This window comes from Schistocerca piceifrons, chromosome 5 (genome assembly GCF_021461385.2).
Source record: "Schistocerca piceifrons isolate TAMUIC-IGC-003096 chromosome 5, iqSchPice1.1, whole genome shotgun sequence".
NCBI classification, from domain to species: domain Eukaryota; kingdom Metazoa; phylum Arthropoda; class Insecta; order Orthoptera; family Acrididae; genus Schistocerca; species Schistocerca piceifrons.
The window spans coordinates 619246450-619272681 of NC_060142.1; positions in this window are offsets into that span (position 1 = coordinate 619246450).

The window sequence follows — 26232 nt, forward strand, 5'->3', positions numbered from 1 at the left end:
TTAGCGGACAGGGTGGGCAGCATATGCTCTAACTGTAGGAAATATAAATTAATGCGGACGAATAGGAAAAACAAACCCATAATATTCGGATACAGCATGAGTAGTGTCCCGCCCGACACACTCACGTCGTTGAAATATTAAGACATCACACTGAAAAGTGGTATAAAATGGAACCAACGTGTGAGGACTGTGGTAGGGAAGGCAAATAGTCGACTTCGATTTATTGGGAGAATTCTAGAAAAGTGTGGTTCATCTGTAAAGGATAGTACACGTGGGATGCTAGTGCGATCTGTTCTTGAGTACTACTCGACTGTTTGGGATCTGTATCGGTCTGGGTTAAAGGACTACATCAAAGCGTTTCAAAAGCTGGCGGATAGAGTAGTTACTGGAAGGTTCGAACCACACCCAAGTGTTACGGAGAAGCTTCGGAAACTCAAATAGGAGTTCCTGGAGGGAATGCGACATTCTTTTTCAGTAACGTTACTGAGAAACTTTTGAAAACTGGGGTTTGAAGCTGATTGCAGAATGATCCTGTCGCTTCCAACATACATTATGTCTAAGGACCACGATTATACGAGAAATTTAAACTCGTATGGAGGCATTTAGCCAGATTTTTTTTATATTTGCAATGTAACAGGAACGGTAATGAGTAATAGTGATACGGGGTACCCTTCGCCGCGCACCTGAAGTGGAATTGTGGTTTATCGATATAGATATAGATGTAGCTGTAAATGTACCCAGTTCTAGCAGTTGTTACTTAGAGAACATACTGTGGACAACAAGAAGCTTTAATTTCTTTAAACCAAAGCTTCAAATTAAAATAATGGCATCTACTAAATAGTGACCCATTAACTACTTAACTGTTAATGCTCCATTAGGAAATCAGGCATTAACACTAACGTCCAGTCTGTTGTTGTTGTTGTGGTCTTCAGTCCTGAGACTGGTTTGATGCAGCTCTCCATGCTACTCTATCCTGTGCAAGCTTCTTCATCTCCCAGTACCTACTGCAACCAACATCCTTCTGAATCTGCTTAGTGGTCTCACCCTATGATTTTTACCCTCCACGCTGCCCTCCAGTACTAAATTGGTGATCCCTTGATGCCTCAGAACATGTCCTACCAACCGATCCCTTCTTCTGGTCAAGTTGTGCCACAAACTTCTCTTCTCCCCAATCTTAGTCAATACTTCCTGATTAGTTATATGATCTACCCATCTAATCTTCAGCATTCTTCTGTAGCACCACATTTCAAAAGCTTCTATTCTCTTCTTGTCCAAACTATTTACCGTCCATGTTTCACTTCCATACATGGCTACACTCCATACAAACACTTTCAGAAATGACTTCCTGACACTTAGATCTGTACTCGATGTTAACAAATTTCTCTTCTTCAGAAACGCTTTCCTTGCCATTGCCAGTCTACATTTTATATCCTCTCTACTTCGTCCATCATCAGTTATTTTGCTCCCCAAATAGCAAAACTCCTTTACTACTTTAAGTGTCTCATTTCCTAATCTAATACCCTCAGCATCACCCAACTTAACTCGACTACATTCCATTATCCTCGTTTTGCTTTTGTTGATGTTCATCTTATATCCTCCCTTCAAGACACCATCCATTCCGTTCAACTGCTCTTCCAAGTACTTTGCTGTCTCTGACAGAATTACAATGTCATCGGCGAACCTCAAAGTTTTTATTTCTTCTCCATGGATTTTAATACTTACTCCAAATTTTTCTTTTGCTTCCTTTACTGCTTGCTCAATATAGAGATTGAATAACATCGGGGAGAGGCTACAACCCTGTCTTACTCCCTTCCCAACCACTGCTTCCCTTTCACGTCCCTCAACTCTTATAACTGCCATCTGGTTTCTGTACAAGTTGTAAATAGCCTTTCGCTCCCTGTATTTTACCCCTGCCACCTTTAGAATTTGAAAGAGAGTATTCCAGCAACATTGTCAAAAGCTTTCTCTAAGTCTACAAATGCTAGAAACGTAGGTTTGCCTTTCCTTAATCTTTCTTCTAAGATAAGTCGTAAGGTCAGTATTGCCTCATGTGTTCCAGTATTTCTACGGAATCCTAACTGATCTTCCCCGAGGTCGGCTTCTCCTAGTTTTTCCAGTCGTCTGTAAAGAATTCGTGTTATTACTTTGCAGCTGTGGTTTATTAAACTGATTGTTCGGTAATTTTCACATCTGTCAACACCTGCTTTCTTTGGGATTGGAATTATTATATTCTTCTTGAAGTCTGAGGGTATTTCGCCTGTTTCATACATCTTGCTCACCAGATGGTAGAGTTTTGTCTGGACTGGCTCTCCCAAGGCCGTCAGTAGTTTCAATGGAATGTTGTCTACTCCGGGGGCCATGTTTCGACTCAGGTCCTTCAGTGCTCTGTCAAACTCTTCACGCAGTATCGTATCTCCCATTTCATCTTCATCTACATCCTCTTCCATTTCCATAATATTGTCCTCAAGTGCATCGCCCTTGTATAGACCCTCTATATACTCCTACCACCTTTCTGCTTTCCCTTCTTTGCTTAGAACTGGGTTTCCATCTGAGCTCTTGATGTTCATACATGTGGTTCTCTAATCTCCAAAGGTCTCTTTAATTTTCCTGTAGGCAGTATCTATCTTACCCCTAGTGAGATAAGCCTCTACATCCTTACATTTGTCCTCTAGCCATCCCTGCTTAGCCATTTTGCACTTCCTGTCGATTTCATTTTTGAGATGTTTGTATTCCTTTTTGCCTGCTCCATTTACTGCATTTTTATATTTTCTCCTTTCATCAATTAAATTCAATATTTCTCCTGTTACCCAAGGATTTCTACTAACCCTCTTCTTTTTACCTACTTGATCGTCTGCTGTTTTCACTACTTCATCCCTCAGAGCTACCCATTCTTCTTCTACTGTATTTCTTTCCCCCATTCCTTTCAATTGTTCCCTTATGCTCTCCCTGAAACTCTGTACAACCTCTGGTTCTTTCAATTTATCAAGGTCCCATCTTCTTACATTCCCACCTTTTTGCAGTTTCTTCAGTTTCAATCTACAGGTCATAACCAATAGATTGTGGTCAGAGTCCACATCTGCCCCTGGAAATGTCTTACAATTTAAAACCTGGTTCCTAAATCTCTGTCTTACCATTATATAATCTATCTGATACCTTTTAGTATCTCCAGGGCTCTTCCATGTATACAACCTTCTATCATGATTCTTAAACCAGGGGTTAGCTATGATTAAGTTGTGCTCTGTGCAAAATTCTATCAGGCGGCTTCCTCTTTCATTTCTTAGCCCCAGTCCATATTCACCTACTACGTTTCCTTCTCTCCCTTTTCCTACACTCGAATTCCAGTCACCCATGACTATTAAATTTTCGTCTCCCTTCACAATCTGAATAATTTCTTTTATTTCATCATACATTTCTTCAATTTCTTCGTCATCTGCAGAGCTAGTTGGCACATAAACTTGTACTACTGTAGTAGGTGTGGGCTTCGTATCTATCTTGGCCACAATAATGCGTTCACTATGCTGTTTGTAGTAGCTTACCCGCATTCCTATTTTCCTATTCATTATTAAATCTACTCCTGCATTACCCCTATTTGACTTTGTGTTTATAACCCTGTAGTCACCTGACCAGAAGTCTTGTTCCTCCTGCCACCGATCTTCACTAATTCCCACAATATACAGTCTATGAATGACTTATGCCGAGAATTAATGAGCCGGTGATTCCATCGAGCCGGCCGAAGTGGCCGAGCGGTTCTACGCGCTACAGTCTGGAACCGCGCGACCGCTACGGTAGCAGGTTCGAATCCTGCCTCAGGCGTGGATGTGTGTGATGTCCTTAGGTTAGTTAGGTTTAAGTAGTTCTAAGTTCTAGGGGACTGAAGACCTCAGAAGTTAAGTCCCATAGTGCTCAGAACCATTTTTGATTCCATCGAGCAGTAATTAATTGACATTCGTTTCTAATGAAATCATTAAAAGGCAATTTAAACAAAGTATATAAAACAACAAGTAACAACAAAACCCCATTTTCCCAGTGCAGTCAGTATAGGGACTAATAAATGGAATATACAAGTAAAGATATTAACGTAAAACTAATAAAGGTCAATGCCGTCGGGCACAGGACGAGAACCCGCTGAAACAATGAAACCACGGACAAGAATTAGAGTTTATTTCATAGACTTGCAAACTGTCACACTTACAATTGCGTAGTGAACTTTGCATACATCCAGCATGACAGAATGACCCCATCAGACAAAACGCCTTACAGCATGAGGCCAACACAAGGGACGTAGCATCCTTAGGACAACAAATTTTGCTAGCCACGCAATGCCACCACCCACTGGGTTTACGCCGGTCGACGGCTAGATGCTTACTTTCATACTCGATGATAAAAATAAGCAACTCATAAGGCCGTGCTTAGTGTGTTATAATCTCATCCTGCAACTGGTCTACAGTAGGACGAAGCTCCTCTGTCTTAGGGATGATAACCTATCAGGGGATCTAATACAGAATGCGGCCAGTAGGGCCCAATCTATCAGTAAACCCTTGAGGAAACTGCTGAAAATCTTCAAGTACACATTCCCTCTAAGAAGGATTTAAATGGTTCAGATCAAATGGACCATCCTCACTACTAAACCGAATAAGCACTCTGCTGTGATCTGTGACGGCAAAACGGGAATATAATATTCCCATGAGCGTAAAGAAACATTGCCTTTTCGTAAAATTACTAGTACAGGGGATCTCAAACAAGAAGTGGCATCCAAAAACCACGGGGGTAGTAAGCACTTTAACAATAAAAAAAAAACTTACGGTGAAGAGAAAATGTCTGCTTTAAGTTGCTAGCGGCTCTGACCAAGAACAAACGAAGCTTTGCCGTTAGCTGCCGTACATTTGTTACTGGTCCGAGATGCCGTGATAAATGCTTCCACGCCACAATAGTAACGATAGTATTGGCTACCTAGCAAGGACACCGTGCAATTTGAATCAAGTGGAGCACACAGAGGCTGAGAATTTATACGAACACAAATAAAAGGCAACGGATTACCCTGAATACTTGGTACAATATGAACACGATGCGGGGAACGCGACTAGGTCTATTATGTTCCACGGCCAGTGGCGTCATTGTTTCTCCTGCCTGCAACCTCTCACTATATGATTGGATGAGGACACTGGAAACACACCATCCCTTCCCGGTGCCGCTGCCGTAGAAAACTCACGTTTATTATCCGCAAAATCAATGTTTTCCACTGTGGAAATAACAGCAAACAACTCTGCAAAGGAATCAGGTTTATCAGAAAGTAGTAAACAACTGCGGCCTTTGACCATATCCCTTCTACGATAGCGTGTACCTCATCTCTCTCCAGAAAATACAGCTCGAGAGCAATACAAGATAGGCGAGTGGTTTCAACAAACAAACTCAGATCATCACACCTTACTTGCAATCTAAAATAATACACATTGACCAACTTTTCTTTTACTAAAATCCTTATTTGACGAAATCCCCATACTGAGTTTAATAACCAACCCGTACAGTGTGCTTTCGTTTGCGGTGGGGTGAGAACGTACGCTGCGCCCCGCCGTGCGCGACCGTGAGCGTTTGCTTGTGTTTACCTTCTCGCGGCGCGAGTTCTATTTGTTCTAAGTTCAGTGCGACTATGGTGCACACATGGTGCTACGATACGATCAAAATTACCTTCCAACCAGATCAAGTGCCTATGAATTAGAACTATTCATACCCGACGATCTACGCTTCCCATCCGACGACTGTTGTCGGATTAAATTTTTCTATAACAGCGAGCGTGGTTTATGTTAAAATGATCAGTGCAGAGGTCTGCGCGACAATGGTGTCCAAATACGTGAACTCTCTCAGATTTGGACCTTCTGGAGGGCATATCGGTGCAGTGACGGTGGATCATTCAGGCATGGGCCTCAGGACTGTCAGGGATTTTGAGCTCCCCTTCGAGTCCCAGACGGAATTGTCAAGGACGCCTTCCGACCATATGGCCATGTCATCAGCCACGTTACATAAAAGTGGCAAACTTTCTCGACGTATAAGGTCCTGAGCTCAAGAAACATGTGCCGTCCTATTTTAACATCGGTTGCTGTCGTGCAATCATAATGTACGACGGTCAACCGCGTACTGTTCCGGATGCGGGCAGGGAGTCCATGTTCGATCGAGCTGCTTACTACGTAGAATTACGCAGACACCTGTGGGAGACTCCGTTTCGGCGACGGAGAGGACAATCCAGCCCCTCACGTACGCTCAGACGCACCATTAATGTGGACGAAACGGACGGTCGGGCACATCCATCGACGTCAGAAGGACCAAGGGAGGAGGAGGAAGAACCCCCGATGCCAACCCAAATCTCACCCCCTCCACAGCAACAATAGCAGCAACAGTCCCACGGAATCCAGACGCAACATAACATTCAGGATGCGATGGACGTGGACATGAACATCGTCCCGACCGCGGCTTTTCTAGCGGAAGGTGATACGACGCTGCATTGCCTCCCATATTCGGATACGGATGTCCACGTTCGAAAGCAACGTTCGCCTCGGCAACGGAAGCGACGTCTGCGGACGCTTTCCGACGATTGCCTCCTACACAAGGCCGGTCAAGAAGGCGACATCTCGTCATACGACATGGATACTGCGCCTGCTAACGAGCTAAGTATTGTGGAAGGTTCGCTTGCCCATATCACGAGTGCCCAGTTACTTCTTGCACCACAGATGCAGCAGGTCGCGTCGATGGATGGCGCTCCGTCCACCTCTTCCAAAGACAACGTGATTGAAAGAGATTTCGGTGCCGATCAGCTACACAGCATTGTTTTGCACCCACAGTGGTCGGACGATGTTGGCGAACTTCCTGGAGGGAGCATGGGTGACAGGAAAGGGGGTGGCATTGGCGATGCCACTTGTAGCTTGAAAGACTCATAATCTGTAACGGGTTCGTTGGGTCTGGTATCTCTTGCAGTTATCTTCAATTGCCATGGCGTCTACCCTAGTTGAAGAGGCTAGGCAGCACACCTTTCGCCTTGCCACAATCAATATCAATGCGATAAGGCACCACACAAACTGACAATGCTACAACGCATGTTCGTTGCAGCGGACATCGACGTGGTCCTCTTACAGGAAGTGCGTGTCGCTAGTTTCCCTGACTTCTACAGATGTACACCCACATCACCCACGGCTCTTCTACCGATTGTGGGGTGGCTGTCCGGCTACGGGATGGCTTGGCGGCTTCGGACGTGCTGTACCTACCGAGGGCAAGAGCCACGGTAGTAACTGTCAACGGTGTACGACTCATCAATATATACGCCCCTTTAGGATCAGGGAGACGGAGAGATCGGGCCAGCTTTTTTTTCGGAAGATATCAGGCGTCTCGGTATGGGCTGCGTAGACAATATGGCGATCGGAAGAGATTTTAACTGTACTTTATCTCCGTCTGATCAGCAGCCACATCACGTCCCGTGTGCGGAATTGGAAATTCTAATGCGTGACCTCCACCTGCTCGAGACGTGGCGCTACATCCATGGCCCAGCTCCTACTTACACCCATCATACAAACCATTCGTCAAGTTGGTTAGACATGATTTACCTCACAAACACCCTTTGACGGTGACGAGAGGAGCAGAGCTCTGGCCCACTGCATTCACCGTCCACACAGCCTATATTTGCACCATTTTTTGCAGTAGGCCCCTGGAAACTGAACGTCGCCCATCTGGACGAGCCGGTATGTAAAGGTGCAATCGAAGAGTCATGGAACGCGTCCTTGCAGCTTCGTGGTCGTTACCGATCGACCCTCAATTGGTGGACTGAATGTGTGAAGCCTGCTCTTAGGCGCACCTTCATGGCTTGCGGCCGGGAAGCGGCGGCATGGAGGAGGAGCACGGAAAACTTTTTTTACAGCGTCCTACGGGAATGTCTTTGCTATCAAGTCCTCACCTGACAGGCAGATCATTGTCAATCGCTCGAAAGCGCACTTCGTCTCCTTAGCACGGCATCATTTACAGTGCGCTATTATACGGTCGCGTGCTCCAGACATGCTACAATCGGGAAGTCCATCTATGCACCACGTGCTCTTAGAGCGCAGGAGGCGCCGTAGGGCGCTGGTAACCGACGTGATAACGGACGACGGTCGACACGTGGTAGAACAAGCAGATATAGCAGAAGCCTTCTATGGGCATTTTGCTCACCTCTATTCAGCAGTGCTCCCTGATGTGGCGACGGTGGACACCGTTTCTGCCCATGTCCACGGTACAGTTCCACCAGACATGGTCCCGACTTTACTGGGAGAAGTGACAAAGTCCTCTACGCCACTGGTAAAGGTGCTCCTCATAAGTCACCAGGATCAACGGAATTTCGTTAGCGTTCTACCAAGACTTAAACAACTGTTGGTATCGTGTAGGGATGAAATTTGTCAGGAATTGATGTCCCCAGGTTTACGGTTGCCTGCACCGTTCTTGGGAGGACTGATTCTACCTATCCATAAGCCAAAGGGACGGAATTATGTCCCCTTAACGTTATTGAACAGCGACATCTAGATCTTTTCGAGGCTGCTATCAGAACGTATTCGCTGCACATTATTACACGTCCTGTCCAGCGTTCAGACGTCTTTGGGGGACACAACATCAGAACTGCGTTATGTCGTTACAGAGATCTAATCTGCCTTGCACGGGTGAGACGTTTTCAGGCAGCCCTGGCGTCTATTGACTTTAGCCAGGACCGTGTGAGCCACACTTTCCTCACGGCCGTTCTACGGCGCATGGAATATCCCGACTCCTTTATCACAGTGTTGACACGCCTTCTGCATGGTGCTACTTCTCGAGTTCTTGTTAATGGAAGAATGACTGCACCCATGACGATCTGCCGATCAGTACGACAGGGATGTCCGTTATCTATATTGTTAATGGTTATACAGAACCCGCCTCGATAGCAAATAGAAACCGGATGTTGACCTAGCTTTCTCAGGTTGAGACCCCGCGGCCCACCGAACGTTGGCTGGAGTGGGGAAGCACGCTTCTGACATTTGAGCTAAGTACAGATATTGACATGGTAAACGCGTGCCGTTTATTTTACATTTTATGCAAGTCTTTTGTTTTAATTTTAGACCATGCCTCTTTAGGCAGTTTTTAGTTTTAGTGTGTTCAAAGAAGGCGTGGTTATCCGCGCCGAAACCTAGGTCAACATCCGGTATCTATTTGCAGTCGAGGTGGATTCTTTATAATCATTAAATTATTCACGATTGCTGACGCGCTGCAATGATAAAAGTTCTCATCTATATTGTTATTTTCATTGACCTTAGATCCTTTGTTGTGTGGTCTCCGATACAGGCTCACTGGAATACAGTATGGCGGCTCCATCTATCGCTGCACCGCATATGCGGATGATTTGATGATCGTCATACGCGGAGTTGCCGATATTGCGGCAGCTTTGAACGGGATCACAACCTACGGTACAGTTTCTGGTAGCCAAATCAACGTTGACAAGTCCGTCGCCTTGAGCATAGGGATTGGGCTACCGCAGGAACACATTGCCCTACTACGCTTCAGTGATGCTGTCAGCTGCTTGGGCTCAGATTTCATGAACGACATGGGACGCGTGACGACTCTCAGTTATCGACGCCTTCTTAACCAAGTTCGGGCCGGAATTGCAAATCAGCGCTTTGCTGTCCCTCAACATCGTACAGCGGGCGCATTATGCCAATATATACCTTGCGACCCGTATACTTCATGTCGCCCAAACGCTACACATTCCGAATCCCTTGGCGCGTAGCATTATGGCAGCGCTGGGATACTTCGTCAGCGCTGGTATGTTACTGAAGGTCAGATACGTATTTCTTACTCTCTCCAAGGAAAAAATGAAAAAGGTGGTCTCGGCTTAGTCAACGTCCATGACAGGGGCATTGCCCTCTATGTTAGCTCACTTTATGTCTGCTGCGCCGTTGTCCTACAAGCCTCAAGAGTTTGCTTCTGATGGCGCTACGACCTGCTTCACTAAGGGCGCCGGTGCCACTACAGGACATCCCAGCGCCCCTCATTTATATAAGTCGTCTCTATTTATGACAAAATTATTCCAGTGTAGCGCTAACGACACCACGAATGGCCACAACTCGACGCCTACATCACGACATGCTGCAACGCCGTCCCCTAAATGTGGTCGAACTAAAATATCTTGATGTACGAAGACGCGTGTTGATGAAGACTGTACACGATGCCAAGCTTGATTCCGATGTTGTTTCCCTGTGGAACGTAGTTGTTAATGGAAGCTGGTGACGCAAGAACGTCTCTACAATATCCACATGGCACAATCTCCCAATTGTGTAGGTTGCAATACAGTACAGTCAGACGAGCACCGCCTCAGCTGTGGAGAGGTGGAGCCGGTTTGGCACCTAGTGCGCCAGATTTAGGCTTATCTCTTGCGAGTTACGTCGGAGCATATATCTGCACGCACGTTATTGTTTCAGGATGAGATATTTTACCCCAAGACTCGGACCAACTACATCACCTAGATACATGTGGACATGAGGTCCATTACTTCTATCGTGACAGTCACCAGGATTTACCTGACTTCTGGCTCTATTTTTTTTAAAAAAAATCTTTATTCTTCAAAACCCAGTATTATACATAACTAACCCACCACCTGAAATCATTAGTGGGTCGAACTTAGCTACAAAATTACATTTCAGCAGCATTTACTGTATTTTTTATATTCTACTGTTAATATTAGCTACAGGAAGTTAGTTCGATCTATGGGTATCTATATTATCTATGGGTATCTATGTGATTTACTGTTAGTCAATCATACTATCAACTCTAACCTACTTTACTACTGACAACTACATCCTGCAGCGTTACAGGTGTGCCAGTATATAATATAAACCTACTGCTTCATGGCCAGGCCCACCGAGCTAACCCCAGTGGGCGTGCCCCTGGCACTGGGCTGGCCTTTCAACAATCGCTGCAGGTCTAAAGAAAATTTCCTACAATCTACTTCTACAAATAATAATAATAAATATTATAAGTCATAGTTGGTGTGCTGTAGTCTTAGCCGGTATTGTCGCACCCTACCCCTGGTCCTGGATGCGTCGGATCCCGATCGTCGTTGACGGTCGGCCAGTACGCACCCTGGCGGAATGGGATGGTGCGTGATGTCAAAACATTTTTTTTGGATCCTATTTACTCGATCTCCCTTCTATATTCCCTTAGGATCTTGGCGGATACCTCGCTAGCCAGTTTATGAATGATGGTGAAGGTGGTAGGGTCCCTAATGAGATAAAAGGTGTCCGTGTTAGGCAATGAGTTTCGTAAGTTAGCTGCAACGTCGTCGAAAAGCGGACACTCGTAGACCACATGATCCGGTGTGCCCACTTCGGCACCACAGTCACACGACGATGTCGCTCTTTTCCCGAACCGGCAAAGATATGCTGGGTACGGGCCATGCCCAGTGAGAAAGTGCAGTAGTCCCTTGCTTGGCTGGAAATGTTTCATCCCTAATCATTCCTGAACGTTTGGTAATAATTGGTGCGTTCTTCTTCCTGTCTCTTCCCCATCCCAAATTTCCTGCCGAAGTTCCATTCCCCTTCTTTTAATTGTAATTTTATCCCCCACTCTGACCCCCATGATATCCCAAGTTTTTTCTATTTTCTCCTTTTTCACCCAATACCATGCAGCCTGCTCCCTGATTTTCACATCAAGGGGGCACAGGCCCATGAGTATCAGCAATGCTCCCCCAGTTGATGTCCTATATTCCCCTACTGATCGAAGTATCATGTTCCGATGCACCCTCCTCACGGCCATGGCAGGAACGATCCTCGTGAGCCTGTGGGCCCAGACCCCGGACCCGTAGCCCACGATGGAGACGAGAATGGTATTATGATATAGCTTGATGAGATTTGGTGGAAGATGAGATCGTCTATGGCCGATGTTGATGAGATTGTTTAACACTTCTATTGCCCTATGTGTAGTTGCCTCAATATGCCTGGCAAAGCTCCATTTTTAATCTAGTATTACCCCTAGGTATCTAGCTTCTCGACGACGTATAACAGGTGTGCCATCCATTCTGACTGTAGGGTTTCTGACCAATTGGCACTTTAGGAGTAGATAAGTGGATTTGCTAGGTACTATTTTTTGCTTAGTTCTATGGCACCACTGTGAGAGTAATGTCATGTTTCTCTCAATCTTAGGTTCTAATTCCTCTCGGCTTCGACCGCCAACCAACAGGAGGAGGTCATCAGCGTAAGCTATCACCTCTAGCACATCTGCACTTCTCTCCAAGGTCTCAAGGAGAGGCTCCATATTGATGTCCCAAAAGAGTGGCCCAGGACAGAGCCCTGTGGACACCCCTTTGTTACCTTCTTGCCCACTCTTTCGCTAGGGGCTGATAGCTAAACCTCCCTGTCCAAGCAATAGGTCCTGAGACAGCCATATAGCGGCCCTGGACACTCCTTCTCACACAAGCGAGAGAAAAGCGAAGGCCACCACAGGTTGTCAAAGGCGCCACTTATGTCCACCAAGATGCCAACTATGTACTTATGTGTGGACGACCCACAGACCTCAGCCACCATAGCGATTGCGTCAGACGCAGAACGCCCCGGCCTAAAGCCGAACTGCCTGCTGCTCATTCCACAAAGCACTCGGTGTGCCATCAGCCTGTCAGCCAGCAGCCTCTCCACCAGTTTTCCCAGCAGATCCAACAGACAAATGGGTCTGTAGGACTTGACCTCTTTTGGATCCTTATCCAGTCCCTTTTTTATTATTACAGCGTTTGCTTGTTTCCAGATGGTGGGAAACTTTTTGAGGCTTAGGGCCTCATTGTAGATTCTAGCTAGAGGTGCTACTAGTTGAGGAGCTAGGTATTGCACCACCTCCGCTATGATGCCGTCTGGTCTTGGGGCCTTTCCTCTCTTCAATGCCTTAATGTGCTCCGCCACCTCGTTCTCCGAGAAAGGGTACACCAAGGTGTTATGGTACTCTTCTAGCTGGGCTTGCCTAATTAGGCATTGTTCTTCTGTATCCTCATTTTCCGTGTCATCCGGAAGCAGGGACCGGAGAAGGACTGCAGCAGTTCCCTGCCATGTCCCTGTCATAGGATTCCCATCCTGGATGGTTGATAGTACCATAGGAGACCAAATTTTTTCCCTGACTATTTTATATGGGATACCCCAGGGATCTGCAGCCAATTGGCTTTGGACATACTTCTCCCAGCTTACCAGCCTAACCCTTTTGAGCTCCCTCTGGAATTCTTCCTTGGCATTCCTATAGATTTTCAGCCTTCTCTGTTTATCTTCCCAGACGACACTTCGCTCGTAGTACCTCCTCGCCCTCCTGACCGACTGACGCATCTGCCCCAGTTCAGCAGACCATGGTGACGGGGAGGTCGCGACAGCCCTTCTCCTAGTTGGTACTGCAGCCTTTACCGCTTTTATGATGGCACTAACCAGCTCTTCAGCATGCCTGTCGACGTCTTCTTCACCCTCTGGCCATGTTGGGGGAACAAACTCTCTTGCAAGGCGCTCCCAATCAGTTTTGTTATAATTTAATTGAAACTCCCACCCTATGTCCCAGTGGCATTCCCTGTCTGTAAGCTCAAATGTAATTAAGTTATGGTCACTTGTCGTTACTTGGTCTCCTACTCTCCAGTTATTCAAATGACCAGCAAAATTTGGTGAAAGTAATGTTATATCAATATTAGTTCCTTCTCCTCCTCCGCCTGTGTAGGTGGGGGCGTTCCCGGCTCTGTTGGCAACCAAGTACTGTAGTGACATTAATGTTTCCTCCATCTTCTCCCCTCTGCCGTCCCGGGTGCCACTGCACCACAGGGGGGACTTCGCATTGACATCTGACACAACCACTATCTTTCTGCCTCTTAGTGCTGTTGTGACTCGTGATAATTGATCTAAATATATCTCAATGTCCTCACCAAATTGGTAATACATATGAACTAAGTGAATGACCCCGACTGGAGTCTGGAGTTCGGTTACAATACAGTGTTCATTTGAAAAATGAGCGAGCACTGTGACTCGTATGGCTTTGTTTTTGATTATAGTGGTGGCTTTAGGGTCATCTCTAAAGGACACTATTTGCCAGTTAACACTAGCGAAAGCTATGTTCCCCGCAAGAGAGTATGGCTCCTGTAGACAGAGTACGTCGAGACTCATCTCCTCCACCACCCTTCGTAGCTCCTGCATGACTAATCGACTATTATGTGCGTTAAGTTGTCCTATCTGTATTTTAATTGTCTTGGGAAATGCGTGTGTACGTATTGTTCTGGAAAGGTCATCCTCCAGTCAAAAGCTATCCTTCCATTGGCTAAGACAGCCTGTTTGTAAATTTCGTCTAGATCGAATTTCTCGTTTCTTCTTTGAAAAACCTTTTGAACAAGGTCACGCAGGGCGCCGAAGTCAGTGGGGAGATTCATGGTCTTTAACTGTTTCCTATCGACAGCCTCCATGGCCGAGAAGGTGACTTTACGTCCATACTGGTGTCCCACCCGCACTATATGCCTTAAAGCTGTGGTCAGGGCAACCGGCTCCTCCAGACGCGAAAGTTGCAAAGCATGTTCTAGATTGGGGTAGATCGTGACGGGATCCACCTCTAGACGTTTAACTAACGGTTGGTCAGAGGTAGGTGTAACTATTGTACTACTAATTGTGTTAACTTGAACTGGTCCTTCGGCTGTAGAGCTATTTTTTGGGGCTTTGGTTTGGCCCGCTATTGCAGGACGCCTGACTTCGGGTGCCCGATCTTCTGGCGGTCTCGAGTTCCGGGGGGAGGGGAGAGCGGCAGCTTCGCGTTCACACAGGTCCGTTTGGATGGACACATCTACCATACCCGTTCTTCCTGTTTTACTTCCTTCAACGAAGGTTAAGAATTGCCTGAATTTAGTAGCCCTAGCCGCATCCCTACGCCTCTTCCCCGGAGACTCCCTTTTTGGCATCCTGCACACAGCTGCAGCTTCAGCCATAATCAATTCTTGATATCAGCCTTTGCTCCAACATCCTATACGTTGGGCAATTCCTACCTGAGGCATTACAGGTCTTTTGCCTCTCTTTGCACATGGAATTCAGGTTCCAGATTTTATGCAATTCTTCCTTACGTGATCTTCCGCTCCGCATCTGGAGCAAGCCGGCTTTCTGTCACAGTACTTGTCGATATGATCTAGATCTCCACAATTGTGGCAGCGAGGCACCACCAAGTAGTCCCTGACGTTGATAGCATGAAATCCAACGTATATCCTTCCCATAGATGTAAGCTTTTTCCACATAGATCCTGTTACTTCTGCTACGTGATGTACTGTTTGCCTGTCTCTTGGTCCTGTCTTAAATTTTAATTTAAAGTCATTCCTAAATTGTTGGTCAGTCATATTATCAAAATTTTGATTCCTAATCGTATCGCACAATTCATTATTGTCCATCGTAACCGGTACATCGTACATGATTACGAGTGGATTCCTCTTCTTTGGGGGCTCACACCTAACCGCCTTATACAAATTTTGATTATTTAGAATTTTGTTTTTATGTTCTTCGGTTGCTACGCCCACAATTACTACATTTTTGTTGCCTTAACTTCGTTCACCTTTATTTTATCCTTGACTGGATTTACTATGGTGGTGAAAATTTCCTGGACATTTTTGGTGTCTTGGCCGGGCAGCGGTCTTAAGAAGACCGCCGTGTCCGGCTTTTGTGCCACTTTTGCTATTGTCTCTCTAGTTGTTTGGGATTTAGGGGCAGCCTGAGCCACTACACCTGCCCATGTCCTAGCCGGTTGTCTCCTAAGGGTAAAGTTTTCCCGTTGCAGTTCTACAACTCGCCCCTCAAGCCTAGCATGAGCAATCGACCAGGAGGCAAGTTCGTTCTTTATCGCCAGAATAGCAGTTTGGCTAATCTTCCCGTTTTTGACGTTGGACTCCAACAGTTGTGTGATTCTGTTGTGTCTCTCGGTCACACTCTCACCAATCTCCTCCATTTGCCCCGATGGGTCGGGAGCAGAAAGCATCGAAGCTCTCGCCGAAGCACACGATTCGCTTGTCTCTGGTTCGGCCATATTTGACAAGCGAGAGAAAAGGGGGTTGGGAGCCCGTCTCTAACCCTGGTCCGGCTCCTCTGGCATGGGGGGGGGGGGGGGACTAAGATGCAGCTCGCCCACCAACCTCGTCCCTAGGTCAAGGGCATCTCTGAGCCACCGAGTTCAGCATACCGTTGCCAGTGTCCTGGTCCCTTCAGTGGCCTCGTCACCGACGATTTCTCCCAGTGTTCCTCGCGGCAAGTGCACCCCGCACTCCGGAGAAGCGGATGCACTTCTCGCCCTTCGCCGCCTACTAGCCCGAGCTCCCACCTGCAGGCCAAGGACCCGCTCCTACTCAGGTGGCGGGCCGGTCACCCAGTCGTTCGACGGTCTGGACCCAGCTAACCTGGCCCAGGCGATGTCACCACCCCCTGGGTTTGGCAGAACACGCCCCGGTTAACCACGGGCGCGGCGAAGTGGACTTGCCGACTCCCGCCGAGGTCCCACGCCGACAAACGAGGTCGCCGGCATGCAGAGCACCAGCTGGTCTTGTGCCCTGCGAATTGAGGGACAGATAGTTAGTCCCTCAGATACAGCTCCCCCTGTGCCACGCACCCTTCGCTTTCGCCTTGGGTTGCGGGCGTTTAACGTCCTACCATGACGGGAGTTTAACGTCCTTCCTTGACACAACGACAACCCTCACCGTTCCACAGCCCGGAGATGTTATGAGAGTGATGATGTGATAAAATGATGGTATGGCCTGGGTCTTATGTTGTGGAGTTTGACATCATCGAGACGGTGCGGCACTCAAATCCGAGTTACGTTCCTCGGAGGACCTCCACACGTACTGGGGGATCATGGCCGACCATGTCTCACCCACCGCTTTTGATAATTCACGGTGGGCCAGTGCGATTCAGTGAGGATTGCACCCAGTTAAGGGCTAGCCTTTTAACGTCTGGCTCTATTTGCGATAACGACATCATGATATTGCCGGGCATACCAGTTATCGACTATGCTTCGCAAACTACCTATGGAGTGCCTTTCACAGACCGCAGTGTAGTTGGAATGTTCCAGGCAGTGGTACATGAAGTCAGAACTAAGTGGAAACGATCATACATTGAACTATCTTCATCAGTGAGCGCAGTCGCTGGGAAGCCAGACTACGAAGTGGTAGCTTTATTTTCATGTTATTTATGTTTACTATCTTCGATGGTGACTTCATTCTGATTTAGTTTTCCAGTCTGCACTACCTATGACTCTCAGCACATTGATATCTATATAACGAAAAAAAACCTTCCACACCCTACTAGAAATAACCTTCCCCCATTCCTTTCATCGTGTTTTTGTGGGTTGGTGCACACAACGTTATTCCCGTAAAGTACAGTTTCTTCACAGTTTAGATGGGGTGTGGTTACGTGTAGTTAGGAAGGCAGCAAGTGAAGAGGTTGTTTGGCAGGGACACAAGTGGCGGTGCCCCGTACGGATGGCTATGATTTAGTTTTATTTCCTTTTGTTAGGTACCCAACAAAAAAATTACTTAGAAAAACCGTGGTCTAGGTATTGGGTCTTTCATAACCAAAACGCCTTGGGTCCCGGATTCCAATCCCGCCGCTGCTTAAATTCTGAATAATATTCAGCACTGACTGCCGAAGACTTCCGGCATAAAAAGTTACCCTCATTCTGCGAATGCATTGTCAAAGAGTGCGGAGAAGCGGATTGAGGTTCAGGGCACTCTCTTGTCCTAGGGGTGGGAAACTGCCCCTAAAGGCAGAATAATCAGCAATATCAACGACATGAGAATGCAGAAGACAATGGAAGCCACTGCATTAAAAACACATAATGTATATCTACAGAATATGTGGCCTGTATTTGAAGAAGTGTCATGATGATCTTTCCATTGGCAAAAGATTTTGGAGTAGTCTCCCATTCCGATCCCCGAGAAGGGTTGCCAAAAGGGAGGTTTCAATGAGAAAAAGATTGAATGATCAACGAAAGGATAATGTTCTACGGGTTGGCGCGTGAAATGTTACAAGCCTGAACGTGGTAGGGAAACTAAAACATCATAATAGGGAAATGCAAAGGCTCAACTAGATGCAGTAGGGGTCAGTGAAGTGAAGTAAAGGATTTATGGTCAGGCGAGTATAGGGTAATGCCAACAGCAGCACAAAATGATATAATGGGAGTAGTATTCCATATGAATAGGAACGTAGGGCAGAGAGTGTGTTACTGTGAACAGTTCAGTGACAGGGTTGTTCTTATCAGAATAGACAACAAACCAACACCAACAACGATAGTTCGGGTATACATGCCGACATCGCAAGCTGAAATGAAGAGATAGAGAAAGTGTATGAGAATATTGAAAGGGGGATGAAAATCTAATATTCATGGGGGACTGGAATGCAGTTGTAGGGGAAGGGGTAGATGAAAAGGTTGCAGGAGAATATGAGCTTGGGACAATGAATGAAGGAGGTGAAAGACTTATTGAGTTTTGTAGCAAGTTTCAGCTAGTAATAGAGAACACTCTGTTCAAGAATCACACGAGGAGGAGGTATACTTGGAATATTCACGGTGATAAGGGATGATTTTAGTTAGATCATATCATGGTCAGATAGAGATTCCGAAATCAGATACTGGATTGTAAGGTGTACCCACGAGCAGATACAGACTAAAATCACAATATAATAGTGATGAAGAGAAGGCTGAAGTTTAAGGCATTTGTCAGGAAGAATCAATATTCAAAGAAGTGGGATACAGAAGTACTAAGGAATGACGAGACATTCTTTAAGTTCTCTAAGGCAATAGATACAAGAATAAGGAATAGCACAGTAGGCAGTACAGTTAAAGAGGAATGTACATCTCTAAAAAGAGCCATAATTGAGGTTGGGAAGGAAAGCAAAGAAGGTAACTGCGAAGAAACCATGGGTAACTGAAGAAATGCTTCAATTGATCGATGAAAGGGGAAGTACAAAAATGATCGGGGAATCTCAGGAATACAGAAATACAAATCGCCGAGAAATAAAAAAAATAGGAAGAGCAGAGAAACTAAGACGAAATGGCTGCAGGAAAAATGTGAAGGCACCGAAAAATAAATGATTGTCGGAAGGACAGACACAGCATACAGGAAAGACAAAACAACCTTTCTTGACATTAAAAGCAAGGGTGATATCATTAAGAATGCAACCGAAATTCCACTTTTAAATGCAGTGGAGAGAGCGGATAGGTCGAAAGGATACATTGAAAGCCTCTATGAGGGGTAAGATTTGTCTGATGTGATAGAAGTAGAAACAGGATCCGATTTAAAAGAGATAGGGCATCCATTATTAGAATCAGGATTTAATAGAGCTTTCGAGGACTTGAGATCAAATAAGGTCGAAGGGATAGATAAAATTCCGTCAGAAATTCTAAAATCATTGGGGAATGTGGAAACAAAACGACTATTCACGTTGGTGTGTAAAATGTATGAGTCTTGCAACATATCATCTGACTTTCGGAGAAACATGATCTACACAATTTCGAAGATGGCAAGAGCTGACAAGTGCGAGAAGTATCGCACAATCAGCTTAACAGCTCATGCATCCAAGTTGCTTACAAGAATAATATACAGAAGAATGGAATAGAAAACTGAGGATGTGCCAGATGACGATCAGTTTGGCTTTAGAGAAGGTAAAGGCACGAGAGAGGCAATTCTTACATTTCCGTTAATAATGAAAGCAAGACTAAAGAAAAATCAGGATACCTTCATAGTATTTGTCGAAATGGAAAAAGCATGCGGCAATGTAAAATGGTGCACGATGTTCGAAATTCAGAAAAAGTATGGGTAAGCTATAGGGAGAGACGGGTCATATACAATATGTACAACAGCCAAGAGGGAATAATAAGAGTTGACGACCAAGAACGAAGTGCCCTTATCACAAAAGGTGTGTAACCTCCCCCTCACTTATCGACCTTAATGACAGTGAAAAATTAAACCGCGTGTACCTAATGGAAATTTGGGAAAAGCAATCGTCACCGAAGTTAATCTGTCGGTACAGAGGAAGGAAAGGGTTACATTTAAATGAAAGGAAAAATGCAAATGAAACCGGTGGAAATTAGTTTTGAAAAGGGGTAAAGTTAATAAAGGAAGTAAATGTGCGGCCGTTACGTTAACAATTAACTAGCGGTAATTAGATATTTGAGATGTGGGGAAAATTAGGTCGCGAATCCTATGGACAATTACTACAGTAACTGAAAAAGAAAGGTTATTGCACATATAATTAGCACTAGGAGCGTGGCAACTGAAGGTTGACACGTGTAGTGTGAAAACTGAAAGTTTGTCACAAGTAATACATTTCGCTACACTCTGACTTAATTTAGCAAAAGAATTAATAAAACCGGAAAATTGAAAGTTAATTTAGTGACTGAAATTAATAGTGAGCTTTGTTTCTGAAGCACATCGAAATTCAGTAAAATATGGTTAGTCTTTCGGTACCTCAACAATCATTTCAAAAGCTACTTGAATCTACGCAATTTAGATATAAGAGATTTAACTTAGAACTTGAATTAAATGAATCTGAACAATTAACAATAGCAAAATTTAGTACGTACCAAGCTGAGCTGCAGTCACAGGTAAGCTAAAATATGGTAACAGAACTCGCACTCTTAATTTGTGCTTGAGTAATCTAAATATTGTAGCCAGCTATGAATACTTTAACTGTACTTTGAAATTAAAGCAGTGAAATGTAATGATATTACTTTAATGCTGGCGTCTGAATTTCAACGACACTCGGGTTCATTTCGGAAAAGGAAGGGACCCTGCTTGGTAATCCAATTGGGACAATGAGCAACAAAGGTTCATGCTAAGTTGCTGTAATTTTGTGATGCAACAATTTTAAAAGCTGAGGTCTGCATATACACTCCTGGAAATGGAAAAAAGAACACATTGACACCGGTGTGCCAGACCCACCATACTTGCTCCGGACACTGCGAGAGGGCTGTACAAGCAATGATCACACGCACGGCACAGCGGACACACCAGGAACCGCGGTGTTGGCCGTCGAATGGCGCTAGCTGCGCAGCATTTGTGCACCGCCGCCGTCAGTGTCAGCCAGTTTGCCGTGGCATACAGAGCTCCATCGCAGTCTTTAACACTGGTAGCATGCCGCGACAGCGTGGACGTGAACCGTATGTGCAGTTGACGGACTTTGAGCGAGGGCGTATAGTGGGCATGGGGGAGGCCGGGTGGACGTACCGCCGAATTGCTCAACACGTGGGGCGTGAGGTCTCCACAGTACATCGATGTTGTCGCCAGTGGTCGGCGGAAGGTGCACGTGCCCGTCGACCTGGGACCGGACCGCAGCGACGCACGGATGCACGCCAAGACCGTAGGATCCTACGCAGTGCCATAGGGGACCGCACCGCCATTTCCCAGCAAATTAGGGACACTGTTGCTCCTGGGGTATCGGCGAGGACCATTCGCAACCGTCTCCATGAAGCTGGGCTACGGTCCCGCACACCGTTAGGCCGTCTTCCGCTCACGCCCCAACATCGTGCAGCCCGCCTCCAGTGGTGTCGCGACAGGCGTGAATGGAGGGACGAATGGAGACGTGTCGTCTTCAGCGATGAGAGTCGCTTCTGCCTTGGTGCCAATGATGGTTGTATGCGTGTTTGGCGCCGTGCAGGTGAGCGCCACAGTCAGGACTGAATACGACCGAGGCACACAGGGCCAACACCCGGCATCATGGTGTGCGGAGCGATCTCCTACACTGGCCGTACACCACTGGTGATCGTCGAGGGGACACTGAATAGTGCACGGTACATCCAAACCGTCATCGAACCCATCGTTCTACCATTCCTAGACCGGCAAGGGAACTTGCTGTTCCAACAGGACAATGCACGTCCGCATGTATCCCGTGCCACCCAACGTGCTCTAGAAGGTGTAAGTCAACTACCCTGGCCAGCAAGATCTCCGGATCTGTCCCCCATTGAGCATGTTTGGGACTGGATGAAGCGTCGTCTCACTCGGTCTGCACGTCCAGCACGAACGCTGGTCCAACTGAGGCGCCAGGTGGAAATGGCATGGCAAGCCGTTCCACAGGACTACATCCAGCATCTGTACGATCGTCTCCATGGGAGAATAGCAGCCTGCATTGCTGCGAAAGGTGGATATACACTGTACTAGTGCCGACATTGTGCATGCTCTGTTGCCTGTGTCTATGTGCCTGTGGTTCTGTCAGTGTGATCATGTGATGTATCTGACCCCAGGAATGTGTCAATAAAGTTTCCCCTTCCTGGGACAATGAATTCACGGTGTTCTTATTTCAATTTCCAGGAGTGTAGTTCTAAAACTTAACGTGCTTCCAGTCTTCCTTGTTGGTTGATTGAAGGTTTGAAGCCGTCGATCGAGGAGGTGGCGACAGTCACTCATTGTCGGCCGTCGCTGTTGCAGAAGCTGGATGTTGGCGCGCCTTCTTCTCGACACGGTCACCAGGCGGAACGGGCTCTAGATGTGCGTCAGCTAATGCTTCCCGTCCGCGACACCGTGTCAGAAACTATCATAGGAAGGCGAGCGCAATTACATGCTGCCAAACCCCGAAAGTGCGGCAACTCGCGGGAGCGTCACACAACACACCCGCTCCACTGCACTACTCTAGCCAGACTCTCCTCTGCCCGCGCTCCACGCGACAAACACTACCAAAGATCCTAAACACTTTGGTTCTCCACACGACCTATCGATGTATTCGTTCGATAGCATAGTTTTGCCTAGGCAAGACCCAGCGTAAACATACAAATAGTATTTACAACACAAACCAATTATAAATCGACATAAATGCATAAATATATATATATATATATATATATATATATATATATATATATATATATATATACAAATTGTAAAACAATTACAATACATAAAGACACAGAAATGTCATATCTTCAGGTATCAAAATAAGGAAATAAATTTATAGTACAATAGATGGAAATAGGAGGATAGGCATTTCCGGCGTTACAGGTGTAAGACAAAGATGTAGCCTTTCGGTCTTACTGTTCAATCGGTGTAACGAGGAAGCAACGATGGAAATAAAAGAAAGTTTCAGGTGCGGAATTAAAATTCAAGGTGAAAGGATATCAATGATATTGTTCGCTGATGACATTGCTACCTTGAGTGAAAGTGAAGAGGAATTACATGATCTGCTGATCGTAATGAACAGTCAAATGAGTGCAGAGTAAATCGAAGAAAGAAGAAGGTAATGGAAAGTAGAAGAAATGTGAACAGCGGGAAACTGAATATCAAGATTGATTGTCACGTAGTTGATGAAGATAAGAAATTCTCCCACCTAGGCAGTGAAATAACCAATGATGCACGGAGCAAGGTGGACATCAGAAGCAGACTAACAATGGCATAAAGGCATTCCTGGCCAAGAGAAGTCTACTAATATCAAATATCGTCCTTAATTTGAGGATGAAATTTCTGAGACTGTACGTCTGGAGTACAGAACTGTATGGTAGTGAAACATGGACAATGGGGAAATCTGAACAGAACAGAATCGAAGCATGTGAGATGTGGTGCTACAGACGTATGTTGAAAATTAGGTGGACTGATAAGGTAAGGGATGAGGAGGTTCTGCACAGAATCGGAAAGGAAAGGAAGAAGTGGAAAACACTGATATGGCGAAGGGACAGGATGATTGATCATCTGTTAAGACATTAGGGAATGACTGCCGTTGTACTAGAGGGAGCAGTAGAGGGCAAAAACTATAGAGGAAGACAGGGACTGGAATACATGCAGCATATAATTGAGGACGTAGGTCGCAAGTGCTACTCTGAGATGAAGCGGTTAGCACAGGAGTGGAATTCGTGGAGGGCCACATCAAACCAGTCAGAAGACTGATCTAAAAAAAAAAAAACATAAAAAACAAAAAAAAAAACATGCGAAATTCACACAGTGAAATTTGATCGTGAATAAATTCCGCTATTAATTTGTGCGAAGGACATTTCGTGAGCAGAGAAATAACTTGCAACATAACTTGAAAGGCATAGCCCTGCGGCTTGTTCATGCATTATAACCGTTAACCGCAAAGAAGACACTACAGTATGAGAGCTATCTACAGACAAAGACTTATATTCACTCAATGGGACAATAAACGATTCGACAACCTTGATGTCCGCACCAATATTTGGTTGGTTTACAACCTGCCAGAGTAACCTCTTATCGGCCCAAGGTGTTTCGCCGCCCCTCCCCCCCCCCCCCCCCCCGCCCCTGGCCATGCCAACTTAAAATCTAATTCTCTGTTTGTGAATGGTTTCTCGGTGTCAGCTGTGTCGTGTGGCCAAACCGAATAACGCTCTTCAACAGAGGGTCCTTAGTTCTGAGCGTAAATCTTGCCCCATGGACAAACTATATACTAATTATGTGGGGCCCTTACCTCGCAGCAAAAGAGGTCATCGGTTTGTATTAGTCATTATTGACCCATTTTCTAGGTTTACGTTGCTTCTTCCGAGCCGTAATGTGACTGCTGCCACCACCATTGCGCATTTAACTAACGTATTTCGTGTATTTCGTCCTCCTAAGCAAATCGTTAGTGATAATGCACCGGTTTCCTTTCTGCGCCCTTCAAGGCCTTCTGTTTTCAAAGCGGTATTAAGCATGTAACTGCCACTCCCTATTACCCGCAGGGGTCCTTTGCGGAAAGGGTCACTCGTAATCTTACTTTCGCACTGATTATCTTTCATCAGAAGTCTTCCAGTAAGTGGGATTCTAATCTCCCTTGGCTTAGTTTTGCGTTCAAAACCACCAGCCATGAAGCTTTGAAGGCTACTCCGATTTCCTTGGTGTTTGCATATCCTCTTAATTACTTCCTTTCGACTTATGGGGGATGAAAGACATAATTCCTGTGGAAATCATCCCCCCCCCCCTCCCCCAAGTCGTTAAGGAAAACTGGAATCGTGCCAGGCGCAATATTATCAGGGCCCACAACCAGCATGCTGGTCGTTATAACCGTAATCGGCGAGCCTTCAGGGGTAAGCCGAGAGATCAGGTGTATGTCCGTAATTTTCACGGCAGGGAGCTACGTGTTGACAACCTTGGTAAGTTTACGCCTAATGTTCTGGATCCGTGAACTTCCTCCTTGAGAGGGGGAGGTTGAGCCATGCTGCAGCTGGCGTTGGTGACTTGTAGGTTTCCGCCCTCTGCTGGAGGTCAGACCGTATCGTTTAGTTGGTATGGTTGCGTTGTTTCGCTTCTTCTCGTGTTACTGGTGTCACTCCATTTCGCAATCGTTGCCTGTCCGCTAATGGCAGCAGCGGCGGTTACCGATATGTAGTAACTGTTGCCCTGTCTTTGGGGCAACGTCGTGGTTCTTCTGGATCGTGTGAGTCAGCAGTTCGGTTGAGGACTCCAGAGGAGCCAAGAGGGCCATTCCCGAACACACCAGGACTGCTGGCGCCACGCATGCACTGCCGGATGGAAGGGTTCTGGTCACAAAGATGCACGAGCTAGCCGTCAACCAGATCCAACAAGCTTTATGTTGAGTGGATTTTAATCCTAGCGGTGAAACCTCCACCACTGCGAGATCTCACGATTCTCCTGTGACTTGGTTTCGTGTTGCTGCTCGTAGTGTCGCCGAGACGAAGAGCAGCGAGTGGATTGCTTGGGGGAAGGCGGATCGAATTAGTTTTCCTCGACTTCTTCTTACTAATTGCTGCATTCTATGTGTCACTGTTTGTTAAGTTCAACCAGTGGTATTTTTCCTGCCTGGTGGCCGCTAACGCCCCGGTGATCTGCCCTGGGGTGTTAATGTATGTAATGGCAGTGTACGTTTCCTCGTCTTGCCGCTGCTGTTGGTAAGGCGTGTAGTTTTGACAGTTTCCTTGATCTGTAGGTCGGTTGGTGTTTCTTCTACTCTAGTAGTACTGGTTCCTTTCTCCTATTGGACTAACTAAACACAGTATTCTGAGGACGTAGTACTGACCCATGGTTCTGGCTTTGACGTGGTGTTCCATCGTTGCATCAGTTCAAATGGCTCTGAGCACTATGGGACTCAACTGCTGTGGTCATAAGTCCCCTAGAACTTAGACCTACTTAAACCTAACTAACCAAAGCTCATCACACACATCCATTCCCGAGGCAGGATTCGAACCTGCGACCGTAGCGGTCGTGCGGTTCCAGACTGTAGCGCCTTTAACCGCTCGGTCACTCCGGCCGGCGTTGCATCAGTTATCGGACGTTATGTAGCTTCAGCAGATTATCATTAGTCA